This window comes from Anabrus simplex, chromosome 3 (genome assembly GCF_040414725.1).
Source record: "Anabrus simplex isolate iqAnaSimp1 chromosome 3, ASM4041472v1, whole genome shotgun sequence".
Taxonomy (NCBI): Eukaryota; Metazoa; Arthropoda; class Insecta; order Orthoptera; family Tettigoniidae; genus Anabrus; species Anabrus simplex.
In genome coordinates this window covers 438,831,448-438,857,526 of record NC_090267.1, presented here as the reverse complement: position 1 = coordinate 438,857,526, position 26,079 = coordinate 438,831,448, and the positions used below count along the sequence as shown (strand labels likewise).

Sequence of the window (26,079 nt, the reverse complement as noted above, 5' to 3'; positions counted from 1 at the left end):
AAGAATTTCTGAGCCACAAATCGTGAATTTTTTAAAAGTTGTGTAAGCATCATGGACAGAACAGGTTTGTGTAACTGTGAAACGGCACAAATTTGAAAATGGAAAACACGGTTGAACGAGTCAACACTGATATGAAGCGTGCTTCTTCTAACTCTTCATTGATCTAATTTGCCGCAAATGGCGCAATAACATTTGTGATTGTTGCATTGCACTATGTCTTAGAACATTTGAATTCACTGCTGTGATTGTGCAGAGCAGTATGATAAGCGAAGGTTCCTTCCTGCACTGCCAGTGATAACTGTTTTTACCACATCACTTTCAGTTTTCGCAATCACATAGTTCCTTATGCTGCTGTTGGAAGCTTTATTTTGAACAGCACTTTTGTGGTGTTGTTTTTTCGTTCCCACGTGGTTGACTTTGACCGACCTCCATGTGAAATACAAAATTTAGCATTGCACAGTATACATTCTACGCTGTCGTCTACTAATTCTTTGATGAAGGGAAATTCTCTTCTCATACTAGCGTTAAATCTGCACTTACGTCTCGGTATGATACAAACTTTGTGCAACATTGAGTAGCAACCAATCTGCGTATGTATGTAACGCTGGTAGCAGAAGCATGGAGAAAAACAGGAGCATCGTCGTTAGAAACTTTTCTTTCTTTCTTTCTTTCTTTCTTTCTTTCTTTCTTTCTTTCTTAATCTGTTTACTCTCCAGGGTTGGTTTTTACTCGGGCTCAGCGAGGGATCCCACCTCTACCGCCTCAAGGGCAGTGTCCTGGAGCGTGAGGCTTTGGGTAGGGGATACAACTGTGGAGGAGGACCAGTACCTCGGCCAGGCGGTCTCACCTACTATGCAGAACAGGGGCCTTGTGGGGGGGGGATGGTGAAGAGTGGAAGGGAAAGACAAGGAAGAGGGAAGGAAGCGGCCGTGGCCTTAAGTTAGGTACCATCCCAGCATTTACCTGGAGGAGAAGTGGGAAAGCACGGAAAACCACTTCGAGGATGGCTAAGGAGGGTATCGAATCTCCCTCTACTCGGTTGACCTGCCGAGGCTGAGTGGACCCCGTTCCAGCCCTCGTACCACTTTTCAAACTTCGTGGCAGAGCCGGGAATCGAATCCGGGCCTTCGTGGGTGGTACTAACCACTACACCACAGAGGCGGTCGTTGTTAATATACCTCATCAGAGTTTCATGAATTCGCTACGTGCTGCATATTTAAAATGGAATACATTGCATAAGCCTAATGCACTTCTTTTAGGAATGATAACAGCAGCAAACACTCGAACACGAGGATAATGGTTATCTATAACTAGCTCTCAAGCTGCCAAAAGATGTCTGTATTGGCTTCAGGAGCGTAATGAATGTGATTCGGGCCCCCTCAAATAAAAAGTGAACCCTACGAACAACTACAGCAGGTAGGTAATACGCAGAATATTTTCAAATTATATAAACAAAGGGATTATTCACTATCACTAAATAATAAGTTCAATATATATTTTATTTGACTGTCTTAGTGGTTTCACGACTAAGCTGCTAAACCATTCACCACTTAGTTGTTCGCACTTAAAAGTAGTTTCAGTTTATAGTAACTACCAAAATATCAGATATAATAACTTTTTAAGTTACAAAACAGAGCAATATGCGAACAAAATGAAATAAAAATCTGTTCACATAACGTCTGAAAAACATCAGACAGCACAAGTAACAAGCCCTTGCGCAAAGAGAGCTCTTTCAAAACTGAACTGACTGTGTTACTACACCTACTTCTTATTCGCGTTATACATTGCTGTCGATTAAATTAGTGATAAAGTTAAATGCTCAGCAAAATGTGTGCACTACACAACACGAAAATATCATGTTCTAACTAAAATATGATATTCGGTATCAATTTTCATGGCTATAATTATGTTTGAAACCCTATCCAGCCCTATGATTCCAATTGGAATCACTAAATTTCATGTTTTCTGTGAATTTCCTGAGTAGCTGTTTCATATTCCATTTGGAATCACTGTTCTGTTTTCTTTATTTTTCCGAAAATTGTATGGATTTTTGCACACAAACATTATTCATAACTATTTGAAGGGGATTTCCAAGAATTTTCCTTTCCATGTGTCAAATCAATTTGGGCAGGAGAGGGTTAAATGATTTGGTGCAGGTCTTTCGTGAAGTGTGTGTCGCGGTGTTGTGAGATACGGCAAGGGGAAGCATTGTTTACAGCTGTGCTATAACAACTGCTGCTAGGTGGCAATTCCTCTACGTACAAACTGTAAATTATGATTTCTTTCTTTCTTTCTTTCTTAATCCGTTCATCCTCCAGGGTTGGTTTATCCCTTGGACTCAGCGAGGGATCCCACCCCTTCCGCCTCAAAGGCAGTGTCCTGGAGCTTCAGACTTTGGGTCGGGGTACAAAACTGGGGAGGAGGACTAGTACCTCGTCCAGGCGTCCTCGTCTGCTATGCTGAACAGGGGCCTTATGGAGCCTTGTGGGGCGGGGGTGCTAAGAATGGAAGGGATAGACAAGGAATAAGAAAGGAAGCGGACGTGACTTTGTTAGGTACCATCCTGGCATTTGCCCGCATGATAAGTGGGAAACCACGGGAAACCACTTCGAGTATGGCTGAGGGGGGAAACGAACCCTCCTGTACTCATTTGACCTCCCGAGGCTGAGTGGACCCCGTTTCAGCCCTCGTACCACTTTCCAAATTTCGTGGCAGAGCCGGGAATCGAACCCGTGCCTCTGGGGCTGGCAGCTAATTACGCTAGCCACTACACCACAGAGGCGGAACATTATTATTATTATTATTATTATTATTATTATTATTATTACGAGGAGTGTGCGGGGGCCCTGAAAGGCCCTGGCCCGCCTGCAGGCCCTAATGTTACGCCTCTGTAGGCATACTGAAGTTCAGCTTAAGCTGTAGTAGATGTTTGTATCCTAGCTTTTAGTCTACTCAACTTTAGGAAGGATACTTACAAAATAAAAAAAGTGGAACATATGCAAAAAAAAAAAAAAAAAGTCGCGGACACCGGGACATTCTATTTTTTTTAACATGACTGTCCCGCAAAAAAAAATTGGACGAATGGAAACCATTTATACTGATGCCAATTACATTTCTGTAGGATAATTGCGGTAAGAGGCCTGAAATTTCAAGCCCATAAATTATATTGGAGGACCTGTGAAGAAATAGCTTTCGTCCCACCAAGACGACTCCGGTTCGAATCCCAGTTAGAGTATTGGCATTTTAAATTGTTTACCTAAATTTCCCTTTGGGAAAAATCAGATGATCATAAATATGTCTTTCAGTAACATGTGTGATGCGATGTAACGTAGCAACCGTGCAGGCTGTGATGTGAAGTATTGATGGACGGCCATGACATACAGATCCACGCCCTGTGCAGCTTTCAAGGGTACTGTTGCTAGGTAACTTCGCATCTCACATTTTGTTACACAAATTTTCGGATGACCTCCAATTATTTTAGGGGTACTGAAAATTCAAAGCACCCCCAACTCGGTGCGTATGGCAGGTATATGGTTTAAAAGGTACACGCAGCACACGTCCTTTGGGTCTGTAACTGAATAGACTGAATTTGAACCATGGCCAGCAAACAGATTGTAGCTGTACGTGACTTGATATAGTCATCACAACCTCAGGACCTCTGATTTGATGAAGAATATGAATCACAGTAACGCAGGATTTGCTGAATTCGAACCGAGGCCGCTTTCGTTAGAAATCAGTTGTCGATGTCATTCATGTCTCACGCGCATAATCTTATTCCGGGAGTTAATGACCTTATAATCTCTCGTGTCCTCAAAGATTTCTGCCAGTCATCATTCTGTAGCTTTTAGCATTAAAAATAAATTACTTTAAAGTGGTACCCGCGGGAAGTGAATGCACGCTGTGGTTTGAGAAGCTTTCTCTGAATGCAACAGAGAACTTTCTCCTGCCGTATGTTCAACAATGGCGTAGCGAAAATGAAAGTAAATCCTTTATTCGCCATTGTCTTCGTTAGAGATGGTTCAGCTATGTTTCGAAGATAATAAAACACATGCTAATAAGTGCGTAATTCAGTTTTGGAGAAATCTAGGAGAAAGTTAATTTTCTTTCTGCACAAGTGGCTCTTCAACAAGCGTTACTGTTAAAGAAGCTACTGTGCACATAGGACAGGTATCGTCATCATAACCACGGGACCTCCAATTCTGTGAAGAATCTGGATCACAGTGACGCGACATTCTTGAGTTTTAAGGAGGACAACTTTATAATCCTCTCCTCACACTGGAGACAACAAAGCTGACCAGAATGGGCACGCAAACCTCCCATACAGTATGCATCAGCGCATTCGGCTTTCAGTACGACGACGGGTTGAATCATGTATGTGCTAACGGAGGGCAATAATAATAATAATAATAATAATAATAATAATAATAATAATAATAATAATAATAATAATAATAATAATAATAATAATAATGTTATTGGCTTTACGTCCCACTAACTACTTTTTTGTTTTTTGGAGACGCCGAGGTGCCGGAATTTAGTCCCTTAGGAGTTATTTTACGTAATTATTATTAGATGGAAGAGGTCCGATCCTTTGAAGACTGAAAGTATTCGCATATGCCTTCAAGGCCGTGAAGGCTGTGCAAACCGCGCGAACCTAATACCTTCGTTGTCGGAAGAGAACAAATAGCGACCAAGGATGGTCGGATAATAAAAATGAAAGTGAGGAGCCTAGAAACAATGCAAGATTCAATCCACACTCCCGGTATCAGAGTCCCTGTGCTCCCCTTTTAGTCATGTCTTACTACTGTATTCTGCCGTCCCCGCCCACAGGGAGGGGGGGGGGGTGGAATGTCACCATGTTCATGGCAGACAATATAATGGTATTCTTGGTTTGGTTGTTCAGAACTTAATTTCTTTTAGCTCTCTAGTTCCTAAGTAAAAGCTCTCGTATGAGAGACTTAAATAGCAGATAATATTCGCTGTATGATATGCTAAAAATGCTAATGTAATGAGCCATTCTAACAGTAAGCGAGTGTGCACGCGATGTAATTATCGCCCTCAAATTCCGTTATATTATCAGCGGGCAGTACAAAATAACTGCGGCGTGAAGCCGTTGACCTGAGGCAGTCCTGCGTCACTCTTAAAACAAAAGCCGTGAGTACGTTTAAATAGTGTAGGTGGGGAATTTGTTTTTCTCTCCGAGTTAGTCTTACCACATGTACTCTTTTTTTAGGATGCCTGCTTCGGTACTCGATCATTTTTAGTGTAGAATATTCTTTTGTACTCCCTTCCTCCACTAATTATCTTAACTAACCACTAAATTAAATTAAAATTAAGGGACGACAGTGGAAAGAACGCTAATGGAAATAAAGGAAACATCATTTTTGCCAATAAATATGAAGGGAATAATTTCAAAAGCATCCATGTCTAACATTAAGAAAGACGTCCGGCTCCATGGCTAAATGGTTAGCTCGCTGGCCTTTGGCCACAGGGGTCCCGGGTTCGATTCCCGGCAGGGTCGGGAATTTTAACCTTAATTGTTTAATTTCGCTGACACGGGGGCTGGGTGTATGTGTCGTCTTCATCATTTTCATCTTCATCATGACGCGCAGGTCGCCTACGGGTGTCAAATCAAAAGACCTGCATCTGGCGAGCCGAACTTGTCCTCGGACACTCCCGGCAATAAAAGTCATACGCCATTTCCATTTCATTAAGAAAGACAGCTCTCTATTGTAAATAAAGAAGTGGACATATAATTGTGATCAGTTTCACGTGTATTTTTTATTTCACTGCTAGTTCTATTAAATGTGTTTTTTATTCCACATTAATTATATCCGAAGATATTACTGTTCATCCTAAGCAACTCAAATTATTCTATGTCCGTTTTCTTTCAAACTGCTATAATACGCCAAAATTAATTGAGAACTGAAAAAAAAATCCAAAGAAAAGCAGCTCGATTTTTTCTGGGTGATTTCCGACAAAAGAGTAGCGTTCCAAAAAAAACCCTACAAATTTTGTGCTCGGCTGGGAAGACTCGGGAGAGAGGAGACGAGCTATTCGACTAAGCGGTATGTTCCGATGTGTTAGCGGAGAGATGGCGTGGAATGATATTAGTAGACGAATAAGTTGGAATTCAAGAGGACGAAGTGAGGAAAATATTTGTTTATAGGAAGAGAAATTAGCGATTGGGAATATTTTATCAACGGAAATTTTCGATAAAATTCCAAATTCTTTGAAAATATTTAAGAAAAGACAAGACAAACAACTGATAGAGAATCTGACACCTGGGCGACAGCTCTAAATTCAGAGCAGTGGTGATTGATTTTTTTTAAATTTGGCTTTCGGTCTTACCAAAAATTTAGCCAGCTACAATTTTGTATGTTTCTGATTATTAATTATGAATCTACTTTGATGAATTGAACTTATACATTTAGGACGAGCACAAACACCCAGCCCCCGAGCCGGAGAATTTAACCAGACGAAGTTAAAATCCCCGACCCGGCCGGGAATCGAACCCGGGACCCCACTGATCGAAGGCCAGCACACTAGCAGTTATTGATTGAACACTCTTACCTCAGCAGTCTCCACTTATTTCCAGAGGTATAAAATGGAGAGGCTTTAGTAGAAGCTTGTTCCGGCCTTCGACATTTGCAAAAATATCGCATCATTCAAGAACCAGTAAATGGAATATTTATAATCTTTATTGCGCATAAAACACTCGTAACTGTGTTTGTCAGTGCAGTGTACTATCCGCATGTGTCTTTGCGTTTAAAAATATTATTTAGGTCTATTTTGTAGATATTACATTAGCGGCGTCAGCCTTTCTGAGTATTAGATTCGTACATCAGCGCATAAGTTAATTTTTTTTTATTTTATATTTTTCTCGGAACTTGTTTGATAACTTAAAGAACTTCAGTGACAGCTTTATCGATGTATGACATAATCCACTCTGCTTTATTTAAGTCGAATTGAAATCACTGACCCAACAGTTCGCTTCGAGACGTCAGATACGCAGCATGAACATGCTGACAAAGAAAATAACAAGTTTGAGCCAACTAATCTCTCTTCAATAATAATAATAATAATAATAAATAATGGCTTTACGCCCCGCTAACTACTTTCGCGGTCTTTGGAGAAGTCGAGGTGCCGGCATTTAATCTTGCAGGAGTTCTTTTACGTGCCATTAAAGCTACCCACACTGGACTGACGTATTTGAGCACCTTCAAATAACACCGGACTGAGTCAAGATCGAACCTGCTAAGTTGGGTATCAAAAGGCCAGCGCAGTACCGTTTGAGGCACCCAGCATATGAACAATCTAAATGTGACTGGTCAATCTTCGGTTTGAGGAGAACAGTTACGATTTGTTGTTGTTAACTGGTGAATAACGTATAAATAAAAAAATCGCGTTCTGCACATTATTGTATTGTAACCACATTGGTAGCCATTCTCAGAATTCATGTATGTGGATTGCATGGTCACCTTTAATTTGTTATTATTACGAACTCTGCTAATTATTATATTTTGTAAAAAAAAAAATCCATTATTAGTGTGTGTCGCTTTGGCAAGCTCATTAAGACCAGACAAGATTTTAAAAATTGTCCTATCTATGGGGAATATACTACAAGGACGCCAATAGATCAGACAGCTATAATATATGCGTGTACCGACGATCCCTCGGTGGATAAGTGGTAGAGTTGCGGACTCTGCATACTACCATCGCGGGTTCGAGCCTATTTCCTATTTCGCAATATGAGGAGGTTCCTTCTCTCAGAGATCACAGGCTATGACGTCGACAGAATCACCGTAAAAGGGCTATTCTTTGGAGCCAGGGGAACGATTCCTAAAGGTTTGTAAAGTGGAGGGAAATATATAAATTGGGAAAGAACTTCAAGATCATATTATAACAACCATTATAAATATTTCAGTAGCAATCGTCCCAAACCATCTGTACGGATATCAGAGCACTTGAAATTTGACTAAGAACGTATGGCTTGAAATTTATTACAAATCATGTAAATCACTAGTGTATTATTCTCTCTCTTTCTCTCTCTCTCTCTCTCTCTCATGGCAAGCTCATTATAGTGTCAGATTATTATTATTATTATTATTATTATTATTATTATTATTATTATTATTATTATTATTATTCTGAACCAGTGTTTTGCCCTGGACAGGGTTCTGTTTAAACGTAACAGTAATTCTTCTACATTTAAGTGCCTGTAAGCAGAAGGTGGCTATGCTAGGATTATCTAGGAAGTGAGTTGAACTGACCAATTAGGAACTACACGGCTGTCATCCTCGCTTCGCCTGTCAGTCGGCCACCAGCGATACAACTACGGGCCAACTAGGAAGTGTTCACCCGGGTCGGAAATATGTTGATGCACGTGAACAGCGCAGGTGCATTTCTTTCCAGTGATAACAATTAAACTAACGAGTGTTAGGCAGAAGGCCAGTGATGCGGGTCCGCTCCAACCAATGAGGGCTCATGCTCTAAGCTTTCTCCAGCGCTCTTACGGAGCTGTCGCCAGCTGGACCAGTGTTGCACGCAGCGGTACAGTCACCACAAAAAAGCGAGACACCCGAACGACCAGAGGAATAGGTTCTCCAAAGGATGTCGAGTACCGGCCAGTGAATTTGAGTTACTTAGTTTCCACGTATAACAAGCATTCATTTTAATTAATTTCGTGTGGCTATTTCTTGCCGAGTGCAGCCCTTGTCAGGCAGACCCTCCGATGAGGGTGGGCGGCATCTGCCATATGTAGGTAACTGCGTGTTATTGTGGTGGAGGATAGTGTTATGTGTCGTGTGTGAGTTGCAGGGATGTTGGGGACAGCACAAACACCCAGCCCCGGAGCCAATGGAATTAACCAATTAAGGTTAAAATCCCCGACCCGGCCGGGAATCGAACCCTGGACCCTCTAAACCGAAGGCCAGTACGCTGACCATTCAGCCAACGAGTCGGACCATAACAAGCATTGAAGTAACGTAAAACGGAAGACTGTTCCAGAGAGCTTGAAACTCAACATAAACACAACGTAACCACATGTATGTTGTGCTACTAACATTTCTGAAAACATTCCCTAAATAGGCGCAAACATGTTTAAATAGGCACTCTCATTTACAGTATCTGGAAGTCAGTTTGTTATTGAAGATAGAATAAAACTGCACTCTAGCTCCATTATATTTTTTCAAAGTATTTTTCTTCCTGTGACCTTTTTTCAAAAAATATGGGAATCGGCACTTGGTTGTTTTTCCGTCGATCGTAAGTGGCCTATTACTCTCCGTAGGCCAACGAGATATAGCGAATCAAAAATGCAATTTTACATTTTATAATGATGATGATGATGATGATGATGATGATGATGATGATGATGATGATGATGATGATGATTATGATGATAATAATAACATCCGCATTTATCTGTCATGATTTGACCCAAAACGGATTTTTAACTTCACTCTGCATGTCTAGCCAAAAGCAAACCCCGTGGCGCAATAGCCCCGAAGGGCCATGGCCTACCAAGAAAAGAAGTTTGCTTACTTCGAACACTGATATAAGAATTACAGAGATGTTTTCTAAGATGCTCGTCTGGAGTGTGGGATTGTATGGGAGTGAAACATGGACAATCATTAGCTCAAATAGCAAGAAAATAGGAGCTTTTGAAATGTGGTGTTACAGAAAAAGAATGCTGAAGGTGAGGTGGGTAGATCGAATCACGAATGAAGAGAGAGAATGACAGGTGTCAAAAGAGGTACTAGTTTCATAGGAAAGGAAGTTAGGATGTCAAGACAATTAGAAACTTGATTAGCACAATTATGAAGGATTCACTCGGCCTTTAACAAAAATACTGCACAGTAGGCCTACAGTTAATTCCAGGAGGCAAAGTAGGTTAATACCGACACGAAAAGAGGGGAAACTCTTCAATTTGCCTATTCCAGGACTCTTCGTGGTCTATTGCCTGGTTTTTAAGCTAGTCAGTTTGAATTAAAACAAAATCAACTCTTTTGTACTTCAGAATTATTAAAGGCTTTTCTGGGAAATATTGGTCTGTGTGTATTTTTAGCAGATATTGATCGTTCGTTTCGTATTATATTCACGGTCTTAAGAATGGTGCGCTCGTGGGGAGTATTAAAATAATAGCAGCACCTTTACCGCTGTTAAGTGTCAAGTGCTATAACGTAAATTCTATTTTGGGATAAATTAACTGTCGGACCCGGCACTGTCATTATTTCTGGATAATTGCGGCAATATCGGAGATACGTGGCGGCAGCAGCAGAGACAAAGTACACCTCAGCTGACAGTAGACGGTCAGTGTAATGTTACTCTAAAGTTTGACATTTTGTTTTCTTCCGGTTCAGTGAAAGCTTCCACCCTCTCTTCTATTATTCATTTTTTGGTTTATTATTGTGGTGATAAGAAATTTGCTGCTTGTAGCTTATTAAAAACAATCACAACAACGACCTGAATAATATTTCCACGTCAGCGAGGCTCACCATTGATAGACTTAGCAAAATTGAAATGAAAACCTACAACCTGTTTTCCAGTCAGTGACCGGGTGAGGGATGGAATGAATAAAGCCCCTATCTTGCGGAGAGGATAGGAATTGTGCCGGCTGCCGAAGCCTGCCGCACTCCTCCGGGGCAATGATTGACTGACAGATGAAATGAAATGATAGTGGACAGTGTTGCTGGAATGAAAGATGACAGGGAAAACCGGAGTACCCGGAGAAAAACCTGTCCCGCCTCTGCTTTGTCCAGCACAATCTCACATGGAGTGACCGGGATTTGAACCATGGAACTGAGCGGTGAGAGGCCGACGCGCTGCCGCCTGAGCCACGGAGGCTAGACTTAGCAAAAGTATTTTTATAATTTACTTTACGTCGCACCGACATAGACAGATCTTATGGTGTGACGATGGGATAGGATAGGAAGCGACCGTGCCCTTAATTAAGGTACATCCTCAGCATTTACGTGGGAAAGCATGGAAAACCATCTTTAGGGCTGCCGACAGTGAGGATCGAACCCACTATTTTCCGAATGCAAGCTGATAGGTAGGTGACCCAATCTGCACAGCCTCTTGCTCAGTTACACAAACTTTGACAGTTGACACTATCCTCCAATAAGCCAACGCATGCTGTATTAATCAAATAATGTTATAGGTATGCGGAGTTTTCATATAAAAGTTGAAAACAGTGCTTAAACGTCCACGAATAATACGTAATTACCAGAAAAATTAGTGCCATAAAGGCATTTGAAGAAAAACTTAAAAATTAAATTAAACATGGCATTTTAGAATTACATTTTCAAAGTTGAAAGTAAGCCCTAGCAATTCATAAATATCCTTGAAAACATGCGATTCACAAAATGTTAAACATGCCTCACAGTTTCAAAAGATCTTGCGTTGGACGTGTAATTCTGCTAATTATCAGTATTTTGGAACCACTGTTTTCTATGGAGTGTGTACAATAGAGGTAACTGTGCATTTTGTTGTTGCTAACGTCGCCAGCTCAGGAACAATAGGTGAGTGAGAACGATCTTGCAGCTGAATGTACACTGCAGCACAGCGGGGTTTACCTTGAGAATAAATATAGCAGTGTATTGTGAGCGTGCTGGGTTCGACGTCAAGGCGTCGTGCAGAGAGTGAGTGTATGTGTATAAACAGTCTTCTTCCAAGTAGCATGCGAAGGAGCATTCAACACTTATCATGCAACAGGTGAAAGTCCTTCTCAATGAACAAAGACTACACTAGATTGTTCACTAACTGTTCTTGTTGTCACTTGAGATATCGCACTCGGTAGCCGTGTTTGCTTGGTCTGTATGCCTGATGATGATGTTAATGTTATGATCATCAGTCCATGGAGTGGTTTGGAACAGCTCTCCATGATACACTATCCTGTGTTTAACTTTTCATTTCTACGACACTACTACGCTCTGCGTACAATCTGTTAAAAGAATGGTGTCAAATTTTCATTGGGAAAACTCAAATGATCATAAATATATCTTTCAATAAGTGAAACTCAAATTGAGAACGTTTGTTTGCATCATTTCAGAGGAAAAATACAGAGCCTTCTGTATGTCTGTCATGGCCATCCGTGAATACTTCACATCGCAGTCTGCACGGTTGCTACGTGACATCGCGTCATAAATTTTTGTATCGCTAGCCTCCGTGGCTCACGAAGCAGCGCGCCAGCCTCTCTCCGCTGGGTTCCGTGGTTCAAATCCCGGTCACTCCATGTGAGATTTGTGCTGTACAAAGGGCAGATGGGACAGGTTTTTCTCTGGGCACTCCGGTTTTTTCTGTCATCTCTCATTCCAGCAACACTCTCCAATATCATTTCAGATGAGTGCGACAGGCTTCGGCAGTCGGCACAATTCCTATACTCGCCACTAGATGGGAGGCTTCATTGATTCCATCCCTGACCCGGTCGAATGACTGAAAACAGGCTGCGGATTTTCAATTCCATGACGCAAATTTTCAGATGTCCCTCAGCCATAAGTCATATTTATGTCAGTTTATGTCAGTTTGTTTATTCATGCCTTCGTCTACTCGATTTGTTGTAAGTCCAAATGCCACCAACGTGCATACAATGCGAGCGTGGAAGTACAGGGCAGATGACTACGTGGTTATGTCCGAATGTAAAACTGTACTATCTTCCAAATATTTTGTGCGGTTGAGACGGTTCAGCGCTGGCCTTCTAAAATGAAATTAGCGGGTTCGATCCCAACTCACTCCGGTGGTATTGGGAGGTACTCAGATACGTCGGCTTCTTGTCGATAGATTTACCAACACAAAAGTAACATTTGCATGGCAAAATTCAGGCACCTCGGCGTCTTCGAACGCCGTAAAAGTAGTTGGTGGCATGTAGAATCAATAACAATATAATAATAATTATTATTATTAAAGAAGTGTGAGGACCTATAGTATTCAATCAGGGCACACCGGGCGAGTTGGCAGTGCGGTTAGGAGCGCACAGCTGTGAGCTCGCAAATGGGAGATAGTGGGTTCGAACCCCACTGTCGGCAGCCCTGAAGATGGTTTTCCGTGGTTCCCCATTTTCACACAAGGCAAATGCTAGGGCTGTACCTTAATTAAGGCCACGGCCGCTTCCTTCCCATTCCTAGGCCTTTCCTGTCCCATCGTCGCCATAAGACCTATCTGTGTCGGTGCGACGTAAAGCAACTAGCAAAAAAATAGCAATCAGGACACTTCATAAAGGCGTTCACACTGTCAAATTGTGAGCAAATAACTTTTTGTTGACACTACTTCTCTCTTTCCTTGTCTTGTGAACTGCAGAATGTGACTAAGAGGCAGACATCCCATACAACTTGAGATGATGTAAGATCATCCCACCCTCCTCTCGTTAACAAACGCCACACCCACTAGCAGGTGGTGCCCCTGCCTACGTACATTGCCCAGCAAGGAACAGCGACGGAATGCTGTCACACTGAGACCACTAAGCCGCGCACAAAAAAGCCACATTATCAACCTACTGAACAGCTAGACACAATAACCAAAGAAAGTCGAATGAAAGTTAAGTTATATAGTTTGGCCTGTTGTTATGGCAAACTGTGTAATAGATGCAGTAATTCCTGCGCTAGCATTCTGTTGTACAAGAAATGTCAGATTTGGTAAAGAAATTTCAAACCACGGTAACTCTGTGAGAGTGAAATTGTTATTAGTCAGAATAGGCACACTTAGATGCAATACACTTCTCCAAACGAGTTATATTCATAGCCGTTTTATCAAGGCCCGGCTGTCTAGATATAATATTCTGGAAGGTACAGGTTTTCCTTAGTCCGCTTAATAGACGCACCAAAAGAGAAATAAAGTGGTATGTAGGTTTGCCACAGCGCGAGTATTATGGCTGCACATCTGCAAAGGAATGCGAGCATGGTACGTCGTTCGGCAGTGTGGAATGATCATGGAGAACTTTTTGAGGAAGGAGGTCGAACGAGACTGACGTTCCAATGTTGATGGTATGGTCTTAAAAGTGAACATTAGTTGAGGCTTGATGCACGCGATTTTTATGGTAGACCTTCATCAACGAAGAACTGCCTAGTATCATGAGACAAGTGTATAAATGCTACGGGTCCATATTTGTAACAAACCTAAATATTTATTACGCCTGTATGTTTATATTTAGAACATGTGTTTTCCTTACCAATATTTATTATATTTTTATTTTTATTTATTTTGATTCCTGGTAATCACTACAGCGGAATGCAGCTACAGTCACGTAACCTTCTGACTAATACTTCAAACTTTATATTTTATTCTATCTTATTTTTTATACATACAAGTATATTCCCATCATATCTGCCCCCTTCTAGCGAGTCTTTTCTGAACTCAGTTTAAAGTTGACAGCACTGAAGGCCACTCAGTTCTTGTTTGTATTTCACCGGTTAGCTCTTGGTAAGCTGTCAAAAAACTTGTGGTATCTGCAAAGGGTGTTAATATGACCATTGATGACTCAGGACTTATTGATTAAATAAGTGCTTTAAGAACTTACTACAAGACGAACAGTGCAACTTCAGTAGGGAAAAGTGCTGGAGAGGAATGGCACCAGTACGTGTCAACATAAACACAGCTGTAGAGAGAATATTTTCCCTTCAGTTGACTGACGAGTGAAATAAGCTCAGTGTTGACAATTTAAAATGGTTGTCAACTGAATTGAACAACGAGAAAAATTCAATATGTGTGCAGTACTATGACAGCATTGTCTCTAAAATGGGTTTTCTAAAAATAAGTCCAAGCCAGCGAAAAATAAGTTAAATAAACCACTCGATATAAATTCTCCACGTTTTTAAACTGAACATTATGCTAACCCTCCGGATTTTTCATTTTGAAATATGGTAACGCGACATGGAAAACGATAAAGTGAGTCAACTTTACAGAATTCACACTTTTGTCTTTTTTTTAATAATAACCGTTGAAAGTCAACAGAGCAAAGATTTTGAGTGATTTGCTTGTGATTACGAAAGGGGAACTCTACAGCTCCCCTCAAGACACTGTGCGTTTCCACCACTTCGGCAAGGACAACAGTGCTGACAATATGATTGACTACGAATGTCTGTCTGTCTGTTAGGTCATCAGCCCAGAGGCTGGTTGGATCCTCAAATAGCACCACCAAAGGTTATGCGGTTATAAGGAAACCGCAAAAACCAATGGCAGCACCAAAATGAGGCGTACTAGGCAAGACGAGGAGTGAGGAAGTTTGCCATTGCTTTCCTCACTGGGTCAGAAAGTGCTACTGCAGCACGACTGACCCTATGAGCAACACCTTTCATAACACTCAGATGCACTAGTCGTGCTCTGAATGTCAGTACTCAGCATCACCCATACCCCAGCAGCTTCCATAGTGTCACAGCCATGGATGAGACTGGGACTTCGGTGAAAGCTACACTTTACTCTGGCCTGTGCCAAGGGATGGATACAAAAATACTGCATCCATCAAGAAATGGCAGCAGGCAATGACTACGAGACGTAATTTGATTTTTGTAATAAAAGAAGATTTGGCTCGGGAAAACCTGTGTTGTCGCTTCATAATATGTGCATTAGAGATACTTAGTCCTTAAAAATTTAAAGAAATGCAGACTGCAGAAAATAGAAATGATTCAGTTAGACGTTTTCTGATTTTTTCATGTGAGAAAAATGTTGACATAAAAATGTCTGGCGATCATCTGAAATTAGCGTCCGACTCGTTGGCTGAATGGTCAGCATACTGGCCTTCGGTTAAGAGGGTCCCGGGTTCGATTTCCAGCCAGTCCGGGATTTAACCTTCATTGGTTAATTCCAATGGAGTGGGGGACTGGGCGTTTGTGTAGTCCCAAACATCCCTGCAACTCACAGACCAGACGTAACACTATCATCCACCACAATAACACGCAGTTACCTACATATTGCAGATGCCGCCCACCCTCATCGGAGGGTCTGCCTTACAAGGGCTGCACCCGGCTAGAAATAGCCACACGAAACGATTTTTTAAATCTGAAATTGGCAGCCGTTGATGAATGGCCATCACGAAGAGATATATTTATGTTCATTTCATTTTTGCAAAGGAAAAGTGATTTCTTTTTCATTTCAAATGCTTTTTCCTTAAATATATACTTTTTTGGGTTCGCCCTTTGTATTCGCAACGCCTCAATTGCAGGTTTGCGTAAGAGTCGTAAGACTGGTGGAAAAACAACAAGAATATCTATTTTCATGAAAGCAGGAGAGAGAAAGTTCAGATCTTTGTGTAGTGGTGTAAGGAAAGGAAATAGTATGAACTATGGGAACAGGGATGATAATGTTGATGATTATGATGATGATGATGGTTCGAACCCCGCTGTCGGAGCCCAGAAGACGGTTTTCCGTGCTTTCCCATTTTCACATAGGCAAATGCTGGGGCTCTACATTAATTAAGGTCACGACCGCCTCCTTCCCACTCCTAGCCCTTTCCTATCCCATCCTCGCAATAACACCTATCTGTGTCGGTGCAACGTAAAGCAAATTGTAAAACAACAACAACAATTAACAATCATTAACCCCCCAATATCCAGTTTAAGTAAACTGTTATGGTAAGGTTGGCAGTATCAGGTATATAGAAACAAGCCATTATGGCACGTTATATCTTTTTGAGCTACTGCAACCGCTAAGTGTGTTGATCTTGTTCTTAAGTCGTGTAATATCCGCTGAATCAGAGTCAATTGGTAAACTACCGCTACGTTATTAAGCTCTTAAGAATCACTCCAATAATAATACATAATAATAATAAGAAGAAGAATATCTGTGAGGAAGAGGCCCTTCTACCTAGGGTGAAATTTCATGTTGAAGACAGCACACACATCAGTCCCCGGGCTAGAGGAATTAACCAATGCCACGAACCTAATACGCTGGCGTAGCAGGGGGAGAAATGATACTCCCAAGTGGCGCGTCCCACGTGGCGGATAGGGGGGTCTTAACCGGCTTGCCGGCGGACTTGAGCGAAATAAAATAGTTCTCGCGTACCAAACACACAACCCCCTGCGGGTGGGGGACGCAGACGAAGAATACACCCACGGTATCCCCTGCCTGTTGTAAGAGGCGACTAAAAGGGGCGACCAATGGATGATTGTATTAGAACCATGAAACGGCTTGTGATTAGTATCACCAAGCGGGGAACACTTTGGGTGGGTTTTACTTGCGCGTAGTACCACTATGTTAGGTACCAAATAGGTTTGTGATTAGTAGCACGCAGGAGCACCGTGCGGTCAGCCCCCCACTTACAGTGCACTGTCGGCTTTTACAGTACCTGTGATTAGTACCACTATATGAGCGACACCATGGTTCTGGCTTGCCTATGATTAGTACCGAGTATGTGAGGAACACCGCGAGATAGTACGAGTCCCTGTGGTTAGTACACTTATATGATGAATACCATAGGTTTGCGTTGCCTGTAAATGGCGCCGCAATGTGTGAAACACCATAGGTCTGTGTGTATGTGCGAATTTCATTACCTGTGAGTAGTACCATAATGTGTGGAATACTGCGAGTCTACGCTACTTTTGATTAGTACCGCAACATGACAAATGCCATGGTTCTACTTTCCTAGCGATAAGTACCATTATGAGGGGCCGACGACCTGGATTTTGAACCCATTTAGATTACAAGCATCATCGATTAAGTATTGTGCTTCAGAAGCAGTCCCTTAGTGAGTAATACTATTGTTTTATGTCAGTTTCTGTGAATGTGAGGCACTGCGGGTCGGATCCACTGATCGTTTTAAATTCATATCCATCCATTCACACTTCGTTCTCACGTTTTGAATTCTGGTCAGTAGAGGAATTTGGACTCTTAATTTGTCATTACATTTCGTCTCAATTCGTACCATTAGGGGCCGATGACCTAGATGTTAGGCCCCTTTAAACAACAAACATCATAAATTAACCACTGAAGGTTAAAATTCTCGTTCCTGCCGTAAATCGAACCCACGACTCCTTGGAATAAAGGTCGGAGTGCTAACCAGTTAGCCACGGAACTGGACAACCGGGAAGTTGACAAATGACTGTGGCTGAACAAAGTTGAACCAATGCCGATGAGTTATAAGCCCCTGCAGGGTTAGCCTTATAAACGTAACTCGCACAGTGCGAATCAGCTTGGTCGCGAGTTCTGCGATCACATGTGCAGATGATGATGGATAGGACAGGGCAGCGCAGGTGTTACACTTCCTGTGTTCTGGTGACCTTGAGTGACCCGCTAGAAGCCCAGCTGACCTCGCCTACACCTCCTCATGCTGGAGATTTATCACAATGCGGGAATCCATGTCAGGTTTTTTATGTTTGTTTCTGAATTTCCTGCAGTATGAATAGGTAAACAGACGGTAACCAGCGAAGTAGTGCAGTTGGCTAGGTTCGGCACTGCCTTCATGCTCTCTGTAGCAGGATCGAATCCCGGCAAAATCGGTTGACGTTTACGGCAGCCTTAATGCGAGAGATCCACGCCATTACATTTACTGGCAACATTAGAGTTCTTCGACGCCTCTTAAAAACAATAACAGTTTCAAGGGTGTATTTTATTATTATTATTATTATTTTATTATTATTATTATTATTTTATTATTATTATTATTATTATTATTATTATTATTATTATTAAATATGGGATTCTTGGGGTATAGACCTGTTGGAATAGAAAATCCATTTTTATTTAATTCCGTTAATTTATGTTAATAAGAGTTCGATGTAGTATCAATATTTATAAAATATCCTACTCCAAAGAAAAATGATCTTCGTGTTATGTTGATAATGCTGGTTTAAATGGAAATGTCTCGTCATATGAACACCACTTCTCCGCAAGTTTTAATTACTTCCTGGTCCTCCTTATAAACTATTACATTTTATAGAGAGGTAATAGGAGAAAAGATTTGATCAGGAATCTATATCAGCAAACGTACTACTTCCGCACTGTAAGAAAAATAATGAACATGAATGTTTGAGAACGTATTTTACCTTTGAAAATTTCATTAGCGTCGTTGCAACTAATTTCATTAGGAGACTGTTCGCGTTGGCTTGGAAGTTCGGCAAACGAAGGTGCAAACGGAAGGCCTCCTTGATCTTATTCAGTATAAACTGACCCTCTCACGAAGGAAACATTTTTTGGTATATGCCATTCGTATACCGCACTCGCAGCCCTGTAGAAATCCTAGAAGTGTATTATAGAATTTGTTTATCATTGGGTTAATAATAATAATAATAATAATAATAATAATAATAATAATAATAATAATAATAATAATAATAATAATAATAATAATTATTATTATTATTATTATTATTATTATTATTATTATTATTATTATTATTATTATTATTATTATTATTATTATTCTCGTGTCAGATACATAAAAAAAAAGAAAACAGCTACAATAATTTCAAGTAACATTTAAATAACCTTGGACCAATAATAATAATAATGGTTTTATGTCCCACTAACAACTGTTGTGATTTTCGGAGACGTAGAGGTGTTGGAATGTTATCACACAGGAGTTAGTTTACGTACCAGTAAATCTACCAACACGAGGCTGGCGTATTTGAGCATCTTTGAATAACACCGGACTGAGCCAGGATCGAAGCTGCTGACTTGCGCTCAGAAAACCAGCGCCTTAACCGTCTGTTCCACTCATCCCGGCTACTAAAATGTTTTATTTTCGAACCCTGATGGGATACGGCGGGCCCCCTAGTGGGTGACTCCCTCTCTCAGGCCAGGGTGATATGTTGCGGTGATTTGTGATGCAGAGAAGGTAAGAAGGGAGCGGGCGTGTACTATAACAAGAACTGTCCCCGCATTTGCCTTAGTGGAGAAGATGGAAAACCATTTTCAGTACCAGGCACTCTGCTCGGTGTTGAGGATTATAATAAGACTGGAAAGAATATTTGTTAGCACTGTCATAGCGCTTAGTGTTTGTAATATTTTATCTGTACGGCTGTATGTACTAGGCTGAGGCTAACCAGTGAAATGCAAGTTTGCAGTTAGCTGGTAGCAAAAAATACTTTTCTTGATGTACAAAATAGAGTAACATTTGTTTTCTTTGTGTACAGAATAAAGATTACCTAACGTTTGTTTTCTTTGTTTCAGCCCGACGACGTCACCTCTGAACTTGCCCAGGTAAGTACTTCATTACCCGTTCCATCTGTGGTTTTTTTTCAATTTCTACTCAATTCTTCAGATTTCATTGATTGGCAAGTAGAGAAGCATAACGACTTCAATCTGATGGTAGGCTAGAACTTTTAGTAACGTACAGTAGTTCATTCACACAAAATGCTTGACTTTTAAAAACAAACATTACCGGGCGAGTTGGCCGTGCGCGTAGAGGCGCGCGGCTGTGAGCTTGCATCCGGGAGATAGTAGGTTCGAATCCCACTATCGGCAGCCCTGAAAATGGTTTTCCGTGGTTTCCCATTTTCACACCAGGCAAATGCTGGGGCTTTACATTAATTAAGGCCACGGCCGCTTCCTTCCAACTCCTAGGCCTTTCCTATCCCATCGTCGCCATAAGACCTATCTGTGTCGGTGCGACGTAAAGCACCTAGCAAAAAAAAAAACCAACATTGTAAACATTATACATTCAGAGAATATCCTTTCATAAATTCTCATTAACATTCTGAATAGTGAGGGCGTTAGTTGTTTCGTCGAATCTTCAACCCAAAATGGGACCGGCCTTGTTCCCGAGTACATCATCGCGTAGGTAACAGAATACAGCGACTCAATGTCGCTTAATACATATAGAAATTATGTTTCATCTCTTACAACTTACAATGGAAGGGTGTGTACTGTTGAATCGCCGATCTTACGAACATTTTGCACACACGTTAAAGGAGTCAAAAAAAACACACAATGGCCAAAACACTTCTTTCGGAAATTAACTCGTGCGACCAACAGAAAGCGTTGAAGTTCGTATGTTGAATTAGCGCGCTCGACTACGCAGGCCGCTACTCAATACCCTGCCGAGAACTCGCACTCTCCAAGACCTGATTTGAGGCCACGCTGACACACGCTATAGTCGTTGTATGGGACAAGAGTATGTTTGTATAATGGTAATCAAAACAGGCAAAGTTATTTTTGCGTTGGAAGGAAAATATAGAACATGTGATATTAAGATTTGTCCTCGCTTCGTTAGGTGTCGTTGGTGTAAAACTACTTTGTGCTTTCAACATTTCCATCACGAACATCATTGTTGCAGAAGCTGTAAAGAGTAACTTTCTTTCCTGTGTGACGTCTCTTGTTATATTGATTAACTTTTATTTTCACTATAACAGTCTTTATGGACTCATAATCATTGCAAGAATTAAATAATTTCTCTTAATACCACAACATCATTTTTGCGAATTACCGCGCAATTATTAACGGAATAGAAATGAAGATCAGTGGGGCGGTCCCCCGACTTACACGCGCCGCAATCCTACGTAGCCAAGCGCGCCAATTCAAAGATGCGAACTTAAACGCTTTCTGTAGGTCGCGTAAGTTAATTTCCGAAAGAAATGTTTTCACCGTTTTGTTATTATTGGCTCATTTAACGCGTGTGCAAAATTTACGTAAAATCCGTGATTCCCCGGTATCCGCCCTTCCCTTTTTTTGTCGAGCTATCTCATCAGATTACAATTTTCTTCGGAATCATTTTTATCATTTTTATAGTTGTATATGTTTATTTCCTTCTGATGTATAAGTAGAATTTTGTCTTTAGGTAGTACTATTTCTTAAGCGACGTTATAGATTTTGAACACACGAATTTCCCATTTGTAACTCTAAGATTAATGTTATTCTTTATTTATATAATGCACTTCTTGTATTCTCAGTGTATTAACACTGACTACTGCATAGTAAACGAAACACAAAACTTACTCTTAATAGGAAGTAACACAGAAAATAACACCGTACCCTATGACTATGTTGATGGTGGTGGTGGTGGCACGATACTATGCAAATAAAGGTATTCCCTGAAGGAACAGATTCGATACAGACAGAAAGGACCGAAGACCAACAGCCTCGCCGGATCATTAATACTCGCCTTTAGTATGCAGCACTGCTTCCAGAAACGTTTGGTGGTTTGCCTGTATGGCCGGGCGTCAGTCTATTTCCTAAAATGTTCGGTCTTCAAACTTGGTGATGCACGGCTCTAGTTTGAACCTCCAATAGTGTCAGGGATTTCAGAACTACTCCTTCTACCCCTCGTTCTAGGACCCGACTCAGCCAGCTATCCAAATAAGTACCATTCACATGTTCTTCATTGGCACTCTATATTTGATGCTCAACACTTGTCGGGGTGCATTGCTGACCATATTATCTTCATCTTCTACTCCTTCACTCGCAGCTAGGTCAGTAGTAATTATGTTCCGTCACTTACTTCAAATTAAATAAATAAATAAATAAATAAATAAATAAATAAATAAATAAATAAATAAATAAATAAATAAATAAATAAATAAATAAATAAATAAATAAATCTTGCGGTTTTCGGAGACTCCAAAGTACCAGAAATGTTGACTTTCATCACGTGGCATTATATTTCTTGAATACCATCGGACTGAGCCAGAATCAAACCAACCAACTTGGAGTTATAAATCCAGCTCTCTACAGTTTTAGAGTCTCAGCCCGGTTGTTAAGAAACGAAAGTTCCAAGAGAAAGCTGGTTAAGAAACCCTGATTTGAACTACAGGACGGAGATACTGTGTACTTTGGCCCAACTTAACTTCCATAGCCCACTTTTGGTTTAGATATCCAAATTACGCTGCAAAAGAAAAATTAACTCGATTTGCCACAGTGCATCATTTAGATACAACCTCAGTCAGTTAACTTTCTACCGAGAGTGATAACTGTTGTACACATTGCTTAGCATTCCCCGGGATATAGTGGGTTCAGACTCCACCATCCACAGCCCTGAAGAGAGGGGGAGGGGTCATTGAACCCATACTAACATTTGTAATTTATTTCATGAATTGCACAATATGACCACTAAAATCATAATACTGTGGTCTCATAAACTAGTCGAGGGACAATTACTCGAAAGGAGGATGATCTAGGAACATTTTAAAGGAAAATATCAGTGATATATAAAGTTTTGGGTTCAACGACCTCTCCTCTTGGGAGTCCTAAGTTTAAACGTACAGCGTTTACGAACACACTGGTAGGCCGAATCTTAAGCAAGGTTAATGCACTTGGCTGTAAGAGTTGTTTGTTTTATCTTCATTAAAGCAGTTCTTGCTCTCTGATTTCCAGCACGTGATACCAATGTTCGTTTATGGGAGAGAACATACAGGGCATAGGCAGTGCCGCCCTCTGTTGGTTAGCTTCCCAGTACTAGCTATTTTCTATTCCATATTCACCGTCGTCGGAAGCACGCATGTATTGGTTGACGTTTAGAAGAGCTAAGCAATAAAAATATTCTTCCTTCATAGAATTCCACGCTGGACGGACGGTCATTGGCCCCTAATTTATAAGAAAGTAGTGTGTAGGTGCTTCTGGCCTTGACCACCATACATAAGGGAAGTGTTATTGTGCCCCAGGTCTGTCTGGTCTCCTCAGCTGTATAAACACACATGTTTGCAAGGTCTCTGCAGTGGAACCCTAAACTTGATTCCCATGCTGCTGCTCGCTCCAGGAAGCACGGTGGAGCTGCTGCCATGCCAGTCGCTAGGTCTGGGTCAATGAACTCAGCTGTTGTGAGCTCACCCAGGTTGAAGGTATTCTTGTAACTTGCACATTCAAATCTCAATGTAAGGATGTTATTGAACTGGTGAGCCACAGATATTCTCTCCTTTGCACAGTGTTTTTGCCTACTTGCGTTCACTATCAAACTACAATTCTGCTACAATGATCTTATTTTTTGAATACCAGCTACGATTCTGTCAAAATTATTTTATATTTTGAATACAAACTACATTTCCACTAAATCGATCTTATTTTTTGAATACCAACTACATTCTGCTAAAATGATCTTATTTTTTGAATACCAACTATTATGCTAAAATGATCTTATTTTTCAAATACCAACAACAATTCTGCCAAAACGATCATATTTTTCGAATACCAAGTACAGTTCTGCTAAAACGATCTTAAATTCTGCTAAAGTGATATTATTTTTTTTAAATTCGAAATACTGTGTATTCATACAACTAACCCGAAAATTCTAATTTCCCTTGGATTCTATAATAGCTCCTTCGAAAGTGGTTACAAAACCATATTTGGATATACCAGGCGGCCCTGCAGCCCCGTACTTTCTACGTATACGTGTCTGGCATGCACTAGTGATGAATGGGATGCCTGATCGCTGATTTGCAAAGGAGCCCTATAACGTGCTGTATTTCAGATGTGAAATGAACAGTAGTAATTTTACTACACGCGTTCTATAACTGGGTACGTTTTTCAATACTCCAAAGATGCAGCAAATAAAGTTTAATAACTCATTAATTTGGACACATACAGACTTTCCACTCTACCAGACAGTCGCTTGTAATATGCCTTGAACGATTCTTCAGCTCTTAATCCCAACTGTGTTCGGCGAAATACGTGTATAGAAGGCAGGTGGGTATTTAGAAACTCCTGCTGCGTATATCGTCTGCGAGCTTCGGCTGCATTCGAACAGATTCTCTATAGATTAAAATTACGTCTGTGTATTCATCGTTGGTGAAAACGCCAGCCATTGTCGAAATGTTGACAGCAACTGTAGTGCTGCTGTACCTATTATCAGCCTACTGATGTGCATTCGAAAACGAGGCTTACTAATGCAAGGGGGCGTGCTTAGGAGACTGCAGAGATCGGCCGTCCTCTGGACATGTTGTTATTTTATAATTAATAATTGCGAGTATTTATCTCAATGTTCATTTAATGCCACTAGATATTTCTGATTATTTTAACAATCTGCTTCACGTCACAGTGACGCAGATAAGTTTTACGGCGCGGCGATAGAAGAAAAAAAGGGCTAGGAGTGGGAAGGAAGCGGCCGTGGTTTTAATATAAGGTACAGCCCCAGAAATTTCCTGGCGTGAAAATGGGAAACGACGAAAGACCATCTTCAGGGCTGCTGACAGTGGGGTTCGAAGCCGCTATCTCTCGAATGCAAGCTCACAGCTGCGCGCCCCTAACCGAACGGCCAACTCGCTCGGTGATATTTCTGATAACTGCCATCTAATGACTGTGGACATTTCTGGTGCTGGACATGAGCGTAAGTGGTTATTTTTGCAGTGCAGATTTCGCTGGAGAATAATTTACTAATAATAGTCCTTCTGGCACGTGTATACTTTCTAAAAAAAATCAGCGAATGGCATTATTTCATCAGACTTAGTTTTAATTATTATCAAGATATAAATGACCTCCCATCCATGTACTAAAAACACTGTGGATACCCACAACAAACATTTTTTTTCTGAAAAGAGTGTACTTGCGAGAAACTTGCTCAACACCATGCGCTCATTCTTTTTTTGAGCGACTGTACACTTTGAATTTCCTGCTAATGCGCTTTTATCTCGGAGTAGTTGTGTGATGATCAGTTCAATCTTAGTTTTTATGTAAGTTTGTCGAATTATAGCTTCAAATCTACTGGACTGATTGGCATGAACACTGTTATTTGATTAAAACGGATATTCGGCAGAATCGCCGCACAACCGAAGTTGTTCTATACGCACAGCTTCGTCCAAATACAGTTCACTCCTAATATAGCCTCATCTCCCCATTCTGAATACCCTCCTGTCATTGTTCGCACCTGTCTGTCCCAGCAATCATTCTTGCTAATTTCATGTCTGTAACCTTCAAGTTATAAGGCATCCAGAGTCCATCCATCTTTCATTCCTGTTTAACAAATTCTGTTTGAAAACTGATCGATGTCCGGACATTTTCTTCCGAGAGCAAACTTCTTTCTTACAGAATACCGCTGATCGCAGCAGCATTACCTATCCTGAATCTTAAATTCCTGAAAGAATCCACCTGTTCCAGTTTTGTATTCTCGACATGGCTGTTGAATATTTTTTTTGTAAGTTTACCCTTCTGAATACGAAATACTCGTGCACCTCATTTTTCTCCGAAATAGAATTTCAGCACGGAAGCGTTAACGCCTACGCCTACTAA

The 26,079-nt window shown here is 40.9% G+C and overlaps 1 protein-coding gene across 2 annotated transcripts in view; it reads left to right on the top strand.

Moving 5' to 3' along the window:
* Eip74EF (Ecdysone-induced protein E74) overlaps positions 1-26,079 on the top strand; it is a 570,400-nt gene that overhangs the window by 22,988 nt on the left and 521,333 nt on the right. For both annotated transcript variants that reach the window (XM_068226749.1, XM_067143498.2), the window contains exon 2: positions 20,098-20,127. The gene's annotated coding sequence lies outside the window, so the exon portion shown is untranslated. The remainder of the gene's footprint in view (positions 1-20,097; positions 20,128-26,079) is intronic.